This window comes from Botryllus schlosseri, unplaced genomic scaffold, assembly GCF_051294905.1.
Source record: "Botryllus schlosseri isolate E-star unplaced genomic scaffold, Bs_hap1 Bs53a, whole genome shotgun sequence".
In the NCBI taxonomy this organism is placed as follows: Eukaryota; Metazoa; Chordata; class Ascidiacea; order Stolidobranchia; family Styelidae; genus Botryllus; species Botryllus schlosseri.
In genome coordinates, this window is record NW_027648662.1 from 20,336 (window position 1) to 30,448 (window position 10,113).

The 10,113-nt window shown below is 40.6% G+C and overlaps 1 long non-coding RNA gene across 1 annotated transcript; it reads left to right on the forward strand.

The window, feature by feature from the left end:
• The first annotated feature begins 2,154 nt into the window (after positions 1-2,154).
• LOC145432642 (uncharacterized) lies at positions 2,155-6,642 on the forward strand. The gene is made up of 4 exons (XR_013912913.1): positions 2,155-2,202; positions 4,792-4,987; positions 5,952-6,101; positions 6,496-6,642. It is a non-coding gene; the product is annotated as an uncharacterized LOC145432642 (long non-coding RNA).
• The last annotated feature ends 3,471 nt before the right edge of the window (positions 6,643-10,113 follow it).

Here is a 10,113-nt window from a genome sequence, read left to right on the forward strand (position 1 = left end):
CCCAACCTTTTTGTGTTCATTCCCCACTTCGGATTTATTCCGAGCCTTCATTCCCCACCAGGATCGTAAACGCGCGAAGCGCTAAAAATTTATTTAATTCATGTTTGATTCGGTCAATATGATCGGGTTTGGCCTATAATTTGCTATCAATTTTTTATCCCCTCTCTGCTTACGTAATCAGATTTACCGGTAGAGCTGAGTGAGGTATCTTGGAAAAGGTACGACCCCTAAATATGAATTGAACATCATCGGGCAGACCCGTTGACACATTGACTTCGTTACATGATGCTATTTCGTAACCTCCTATATCTGCTATGTCAAAAGACATGGAAATCTAATTTGTATTGCTTCACTGGCAAATAATTTTTCCTTGCGGGATGGCATTTGTACTGTGGGGTTCCAATTGCCAGAACGGGAACATTTGGCACCAGCAATTTAGCCGCCGCCGGACAATTGAACATATATGTATATTGTATATACAATACATACATATAAGTTTTCGGTCACCACAAGGGCATTCCTTCTCGGCCGAGGTTTACTCGCTGATCGTCCTGGCACACACGCATGTTACATGGTCTATAACTTCACATGTCTTGGTGCGTCGTGGCGCAGTAATAGCATACGCTGAAGTCTTCATTTCTTTAAATTCTACGTATCTTCGTGGGGGATGAGTACCCAATAATCAAGATATTTGACAATATTAAATCGCGCGCGCCGCGCAAAAAAAAAACAACTTGAAAAATTGACATCAATTTCCAAAAAATACTCTATCATTTATGTTAATTCACGAAATCCTTTTGGTCCCCTTCGAGCTCGCCCCCCCCCCCCAATAATTGGAGGGTTTGGCGTGCGGCAGTTACGGTCCTGTTCCCCACTACCCAACACTTTTGTCATCATAGAGCAGCTATTTGCTGCTTTGACTACACAAGACACACCAGTACACAAGACAATCACCTATAACTGCAACGTAAAACGTAGGCTACTGTGAACGGATACCAGCAACGCTCAAAATTTCGCGAAACCGTTTTCTCACGTCAAACTAGTCGTGCTGGATGCGTTTGTGACGCCATCATTGGCCATCCAGAGTTCAAACGAGGATTTGTTAACAACACGCAATATAATGTTCGATACATACATTCCAGAGCAGCTAACTGGTATCGGTAATTGCGCGTGTGTCTCCGTGAATATGAAGACTGTCCTGTGATTAATTTTGAACAAATGGGTCTATTCCCCACCAGAAACCATTGAATTCCCCACCGTTTGGGAACCACTGTGTTAGAACGTCCATTCAATCATATTTAATTAATGTTATGTTTCTTGTTACTTCCAATGTATAATCGAAAGATGTTGATAGAAGCGATCAAATGCTTGACTTAGCCCGGCCCGGGATCAAATCGGGGAAATTACGTCTATAGAACTTGCTTATTAATTCTCCCATCTTATAGCAACCCGTCATCGCAATGCACCGCAAAACTAGTTTCGCGTGGCAATAATAGGTATGCGTAAATTAGTATTTCAGCATCAAAATCTGTTAAAGTTGACGTAGTGTACGAAGTAGATTTTAGCTATACTTGAGCAGTACGGGAAAGTAGAAGTGCTGCGTTATTATTTGCCTTTCGGGGGAGGGTGATAAATAAATTTCTAGCTTGATAGGGGGGCGATTAGTCAAAAAAAGTTTATAAACTATGCTGGACTATATCATTCTTAATCAAACTTGTTTTGATGTTGTTCTAAAAAAATAAGGTTTTGTACTTGTGACATTACAGCTTTTTGCACCAAGGTCAATGAAATGAACAGTGTATACCACGACAGGGGTTCGTATGAAATAACGATAAAAGACGATAATGGAACACTCGATAATACAAATTGCGCACAGGGTCACGTGACACTGAGCAAATTGGTAATACAATACTAATTCATTTTGAATTGGTCACATTTGTGCAGGCTACTACATTTTCAAAACGCCCAACCGGAACTAGAACTAGAACTAGAAATACTAAAAAAATCAGCAGTTGGTTGACCGTCGACTAGCTGCATTGGTTAGCTAGTTCCAGTCTAGTTTGATTATAAATATGCGATAAAAACACACATTAGACCACGGAGTGAAAAAAAATGATCCACGGTGTCGCGGTGGCAGCATAAACAAGTTAAAAACTTGTTTAGAATTGAAGGCGTCGACGGGCACGGCTTGCTTACCATCCCGTCCACTATACGCGCTCTACACCAGTGCTCTTCAACCGGGGTGGTCGTACACCCTAGGGTGTACCAGAATTTGAAAAGGGTGTACCACTCGGATGGGGTGTACAGGGGTGTACCAGATCCGAATTACAATGAGCCGATGGCTAGCTATCACAAAGGCAGGTTTATGGGTCAGTACAGGTTGACGCACAGGTTAATGAGCAATATGGTACGATGTTATCTCAAAGGTAATACTCGGGGATATCTAGAACTCCTAGACTTCTAGATATCCCTGGGTAATACTGTACACCGCTTGATTGTGATGTCATAAGCAAATATTTCTCCTATTCATTTAGCCGTCGGCAATAGACCAATGGTTCCGTTTGGTGTTGGAAAGTATGCAGTTAACAAACATGTGTTCAGCTATAGCAGGGATGGGCAATTATTTTACTCCGCGGGCCAAATGAGAAGTAGAAAATACGTTGGCGGGCCGAGTGGAAATTTTTAGCTATATTATCCAGTGTGTTTCTATTTCTAAATTATATTGTTAATATATGCTGCTCAGTGTATGTTAGCTAATGAGAAAGTGGCGGTTAATTAATGAAATAGCTATCTGCCGTCATGATTCGAAACAATGTTAAATATGATACGTTTTTAACTCTTTTTAAACCCCTATCGACGATCTTCTATTAAGACACTAAAACAGTTGTTCTCGAACTTATTTTAGGAACGCCCCGCTTCATGATAGTGAAAATGTTCACGCCCAATCCAACGGATGGTTTAATGCCATGGAAGGTTATAGTTGTTGATGAGGGAATTCTATAATATCAAATTTGGACAATACACAGAGCAATAACTATACTATGAGCTTGGAGTAGATCGCGCGAGACGCGAAAAAAAATGCATTTAACTTCGGCTTCGCGCCTCCCTTCAGATGCTTTCGCGGCCCCCAGTTCGAGAGCCACTGCACTGAAATGTATATGGGATAGTACAAATCTTGGTCACTTTGGTCGCTGTATTCCGAGTAGTGTGCAGCTCGAATAGCCTTGATGTTGAGCGAAGTTTGCAGTTTTCCTGAAGTTCGCCCTCTCTTGACCGAGAGATTTGTGTTTTTGTCATAATTCAAACCCTTACTTCCGCCGACATGATTGGCAAAAACTAAAATGACGGGTCTACCCCTAACTCCAGTATACAAATATTAGTGCGCTAAACCCTCTATGAATTTCAGCTTTCGATTTCCTCTTTTTGACATGAACTTTCATCCTTTATGGGTGATAGATATTAGGTATGATGATGATGATGAGTCATATAGCAGTGGCGAGCACTGATTGACTGGTTTTACCAACTACAGATTTGGAAACGCCTCACGTTACGATTTGAAACTCGTACCGTATAATGCGTAATGTGACAATCGCAACCAAGAAGGTTTGACCTAAACTATGGAAAGAGTGATTTCTTATGGATTTAATTGTTGCTCATACTTTGCCACAATGCCTTTATTTTGAATCTGGAGTACGCATGGAAGGTATGTAGGAAGCGTAGTCGTGACATATTAATGAACAGGCTTCAAAGCAAACGAATTGTCTGTTTAGTTGATACAGCCTAAATTTTAGTCCACGCATCATCGTTAAAAAAGCAGGTTGTATGTTAAGAATTCCAAGCAACCTTTCGCGGGCCGCACAGGATGGCTTCGCGGGCCGCACTTTGCCCAGGTCTGAGCTATAGTCATTTCTCTTTAAGTGATTTTTGAGGAAACCGCCGCGATAGCTCAGACGTCTTGAATCGGTACTTCCTACCCGGCGTTAATAAATACTGCAATGCACATGAATGAAGTGACGTAGCCAGCCAGGGTCGAAACAGCTTCCGTGTTGAAATCGAAACCCTTTTGTTTTAAAATGCCGATTTTATATCCAATCTTTCGCCATACATTTGCAATTTAGTATTTTGTTATTAGTGATGCCAATTAGCGACAATAGACTGTGTATAGCGGCATACGATCTGAGGTTACTGACATCTCTTCCAGCCCGGCAGCCCATGTGCTACTATCGACTGTGTGTGGTGTGAGGCAGGCCTGATACGCCGTAGGCTGGTGCGCCTGCTATCATTGCTGATCTGAATTACCGCTTCTGCAGCAGTAGCTTTACTTACTTTATCCCCAATACTGTTGCATTTAGGTTGATTATCGTTCGTAATGTCATGCTGTTTTGGGGCTGACACGAAATAAATTCCAATTTGCGTGGCGGGCGGCCTAACTGGCTGCGAATAAACTCTGTGACCAAATACTATTTTATTCAAATCCAATTTTTTTGACGGCAATAACTCCGCTTCTACTGGTTGGAATTAAATCAAATTTGAAGAACATCATTTTTATAGACAACAGAAAAATTTCACATTTTTCGTTATTTATTTTTATATAATAAATAGCAACTTTCTTGTCCCGTAGCCATGCGGCTACTGGTTGGAATTGAACCAAATTAGGTGTGTAGGCTTAAGTTAGGTAACCTAACAATTTTATCAAGTAGCCAGTACGATTTGAGGAAAAAAGTCATTTTTGAAGACCAGGGGTGTACGAGTTTTGAGCAAACGTTAAAAGGGTGTACCACGTCGAAGAAGGTTGAAGAGCACTGCTCTACACGACGCTTGGTACACAGTCACCGCCGTTAACAAAGTAGGAAGGGACCTTACCCGATGCAAAGTCAAAGTCCACGCCCGAGATTCGGAACCGGAACCGGAAAGGAAGCTGTACATACCGAAGGCGGCGAGGAAATTTTTGCCTTCGGAGCCGTCTCCGGACCGCGAGACCAGAAGAGTAAGGATACTACTTGGGCAACTGTAGATAAATCTAGTTGACCAATTAGACCATTTAGAGCGAAATTCCGGTAATCTATTTCTTATTAAATCTTTGAAGGTTTCCGGGCAGTAATTATAATTGTAATCTCATGTAAGGCTTCCCAGATATGCTACAGGAAAACTGTACGAGGCCAAACGAGCCAAGCTTGATGAACAGACATTTGCCATTGTCATGCCCATGGCAATGTACTCTGATCTGTGATAAACTGAACTCGATTATTGGGGGAATACCGTAATTGCGATAGTAATTTAACTAGGACAAGACTATGTAAGTATAATTCTAATTCTAATTTAATTTGTAATAGACAATGTAGCTATAATTCTAATTCTAATCCTGCACAAAACCACCTATAATTCTAATTCTAATCCAATTTGGACAAAACTGTGTAGCTATAATTCTAATTCTAATCTAATTTGGAGAAAACTGCCTTGCTATAATTCTATTCTAATCTAATTTGGAGAAAACTGTGAAGCTCTAATTCTAATTCTAATCTAATTTGGACAACACTGCGTAGGTATAATTCTGATTCTAACATAATTTGGAAAAAACTGTGTAGCCATAATTCTAATTCTAATCTAATTCGGACAAAACTGTGTAGATGTAATTCTAATCCTAATTTGAAGAAAAATGTGAACTCTAGTTCTAATTATTATCTAATTTGGACAAAACTGTGTAGCTATAATTCTAATTCTAATCTAATTTGGACAAAACTGTGTAGCTATAATTCTAATCTAATTTAGAAAACACTGTGCAGTCCAACCTATTATTCTAATTATAATCTAATCTGAACAAAACCGTGTAGCTACAATTATAATTCCAATCTAATTTGGAGAAGATAACAATTTTCCAGTTGTCCAAATCTGATCAGGACACCCCGACGCTTGCGGACAGATAAAGGAAAATAATTCCTGCCTAATTTCAGATTGACAATTTCGACGAAAGCGATCTTTACGACGAGAAGCGTTTGCAGAAGCCTAGAATAAAAAAGAAGCTCACCCCTGTCAAACAGAAAATACTGGGGTCGGCGCACTTCGAATGTCACATCGTACCCGTCGGGGATCCCTCAATGAAGGTATATTTCTCTAATTTATATAATCGAGCACCACCAGACTACTAATAGTTTTTATTTTTTGTTAGTACCGTGAAACCCTAAGCTTGAAATTTTGGTAGCTGATGACTAAAAATGGTTATCACACTATCGCCCAGTTCTAATCATAGCATCATATTGTACCATCTGCCATAGTTTTTATCGGAAATGCTACGCCTGATGGATAAACAAATGTCATCAATCACTTTCGCGCTGAAAATAAGCTACATCGATCACTTAAAACTAGTCTGCGGACTGTTATGGAGTTGATAGACTTTAGGAGTGTAGGTTAAGCACCCCTGATTTATAGTATTATGATTTTAAGATTTTTTTATAATTTCTTAGGATGAATATATTATTTTGTAATGATTATTTCCAGATCGAATGGTTGATTGACGGAAAACCGGTCGAATACGCGAATCGGATTATGATCACTTACGAGTTTGGATATTGCGCGTTGGACATCAACGCAGTCTATCCAAGAGATTCAGGTATGGAGCTGGCAATCACTGATTGCAATGATTAGACATCTCGTGTCCCTTACTGTAGGCTTACATCTTGGCATTTAGGATGTATGTATGTATATTGTGGTTATGGTGCTTAGCAGCTACGGCCTTGTGCACCAGACCAAAGTGTTGTAGGCATGTGTACTAGATTCTATACTGCTGCATTATAGTTGCCTCTCGGTCAGGAAAACATAATCGATCACAGGCAAAATTGTGTAAGGGTTGCCAAGAAGTGACACAATGTCTATGGGCACATTGTTTCGTAGTGCAATGTCCTTAAAATAGTTACGCTGTGAGCTATATCGAGAACATTGTAACAAGAAATGCTCAACCGTCTCTATAACGCCACATGTTGCACGAAGGCCATCGTCGCGACATCCAATTCTATGTAAGTGCCCGTTGAGTTTACAATGTCCAGTCTACAATTAAATAGTATATTCATATTGAAATGAATCCGAATATTTTCAGCTGACACTCGTCAGGGGTAATCGTCAGCAACTAGTAGAGAATTGGAAAGAACATTGTATATCAACAATCGTATCACAAAATATGACGTCACCAGCATGAAATTTCGAATGAGAGAACGTTCAATGTACTATTTTTAGGTGATACACGAACTACTTTTGTTGACAGAGTTTTGGTTGGTGTATTTTGATAAAAGTTGATTCCAAGGCACACAAATGGAATTGTGAACGACCTCGACCTACGATTCGAAATCGGTCGTCTCGATAATTATTCGCACAAATCGGATTATCCAACAGATGTTTGCCGATGGCAGAATTAATGGCCTTTGATCGATCAGCATCAATCTTAAGTGGATGAGTTAAGGGTGAGCTTTTCACATCGCGTGACGCACGTGTTCTGATAAATCTGGGGACATGTTGGTTTATGCGGTCCTGCAGACGTCTTGACGTTCTTCCCACGTAGCCACAATCACAGTGGCACCTATATTCGTACACTACATTACTTTGTTGAAGTGCAGGAAGCACGTCTTTGCGTGTTGAAGGGAGCAGTTGTGTTGTTGTAAAAATCACATTGGTTTTGACTGTATCGTAACATTTACCGACAGCAGAAATCAATTGTTTTTCAAAGCGGGTGGAAATGGGGCCAATCCAAGGTAGATGGATATAAACATCTTTTATTGTTCGTGCGGTGGGCTCTGCTCGTTTTTCTGCGTTCGCCATCATTGGCGTGTCGTTGCCTTTCGCGGAGCCGGGTATTGATTTTACCAACGCACTATTTCTCACTTTTCGTAGTTCGTACCGGTTGGAAAGTGGACAAAAGTACAATTTCAACGAATCGGAGATACCCGGCTTCATGCGACATGCTCTGTATCTTATCGTGGTATCGCTTATGCGGTTGTGGGAAACAATTTCTGACAATCTCCTGCGAGTAGTGCTACTTCCCGACACGGCGTACGACGCTGCGTCACGTATGCCGAAACCAGACCGTTTTTCGTGTAATCGTTTTCGAAACGTGGTTTCGGCAAACCGTATAATCACATATTTGACTATTTTACATGTACATTCTACAGACACTGTAGACAGCATCGTAGAAGTAGTATATAGCGTGTTAACCTTGGGCGTAGGCGAAAAGTATGTATCTATCAGCAAAATCTGCGACCGTTTATCTACCTTTTCTGAACTGTCACCATGGAAGACCGCAACCAAAAAAAATGACGATTCAAGCAACAGTCGCCGATATGCCAACACTTGATCATTGTTACAGTGCATGTTACTTCGAAATTAGTCAGCAGACAACATAATCATCAACATGGGGCCAGCCGTACCTGTGCGAACATGACTCAGAAAATGCAAAGGGGCGAACAAGCGCGAAAAACAAATTTCATGCGGTGTGAGAACCCATTGTTTTGATGTCCGGCATTTCGCTCTAATCAGTCGAATTATAGAGATCTAAAATCGTCTGGTTTTTCAAGTCTAAGCTTATCTGTCTCAAAATCGCATGTGGTTAGGGCATGTACGCCCGACGACGAAATTATTCGTATGATGTCATAATGTACTGTTCGCTCCAGTAGCTAGAAATTGATGGAGGAATAATAGCCTCTATATACAAACAATGGACAGGTCCATCCGTAAGAAAAAGGTATGACTCGATCTTGAGACAGAAGGCCATATTACGGGCTCGGCCAGGAAATGGAGCTGGATCATGAACCTGAATTTCATATTGTTCACGTGGTGATGGAATCTACCTTAAAAGGCGCATTTTCAAAACCGCAGAGCATTTATATCAACAGCTTTACAGCCATTGTCATATTCGAACATGAAATAAACTAGAAAGGCTACATCTGGATACTTTGAATGCGTAAGCTATATGAAATACAGCAATAGTCCCAGTCTAGCGGTCAACGATTGTAGGACAACATAGGTTTAGTGCAATATTTGTTGCGATCATATACCCAAATGTGTTGTCGGAAGCGTTACGCTACATTCGATAATTACGCGTAACGCGTGATTATTACATTTGCCACCATCTCTATTTGTGGAAATGAATTTTCGGCACTTGTTCATATCAAATCGAAGGAGCGGATTTTCAAGACACGACCGCGTATTTGAAGAAATGAAGTTGCAGAATTTGCTTTGAAATAATAGAAGTCAACCCAATTTCTACGTGAATAGCATGATATTATTTTCAAGAATAGTCATTTTGTTGCTGTTTATCACTAAGCCTACGGTTATCATTTGCAAAACCGCTTTTCAATATCCAGTACGTGGGTGTATAGCTGCTCATTCCGAATTGTCCGAGTCGGCAGAAGAATTGTGATTGGCTGTGGAGAACATTCCGACGCATCTCGCGATTTCCAATTCGAGTTCCTGTGGCGAAACGCGACAATTTCGGCAAAGTGAGCGAAGCTTCATCGAAAAGAGCACACATCAAGTCAAAATACACAGTCCGGATAAGAGGCTCTGATTCGTGACAAATGATTGTGAATAAATATAGTTTATATATGATACATTTAGAAAAAAATACTGTCACTAATTAGAAGTTCTATTTGAAATTCGTCACATCATGATATCACCAGACAATTTTGGTTTTACTGGCGAATATGCATGATATCAGTGATATAGGTATCAAAGCGAATTTCTGAATCAGAATTTTAGAGGAATTCGCATATGTTTCATAGTCTACTGCAAAGCGCCGAACTCACCATGGCTAATGCGCTTCTGTTGTAACGCATTTTATGCTTGTCGATACACCTCGACAAAATGGCGTGGAATTTCTCCAAGTCCATCAGATTGAAAAACTGCGTGAGCTGAAAAGGAAGCAAAAAGTTTAAACTAAAATTCTTGCTCTCTCGATGTCGCGCCAGCTCGCACGGACCGGTGGCAAAGACCACAGATCAATTCGTGACTTGAATGCGCAAAATACTCTCGAATTTTACATATTATTAACCAACCCGAGAATCTAATTACTGGGAAAGCGAAGTTTGGGTTAGATTAGGGCTGCCATACGTCCGGAATTTCCCGGACATG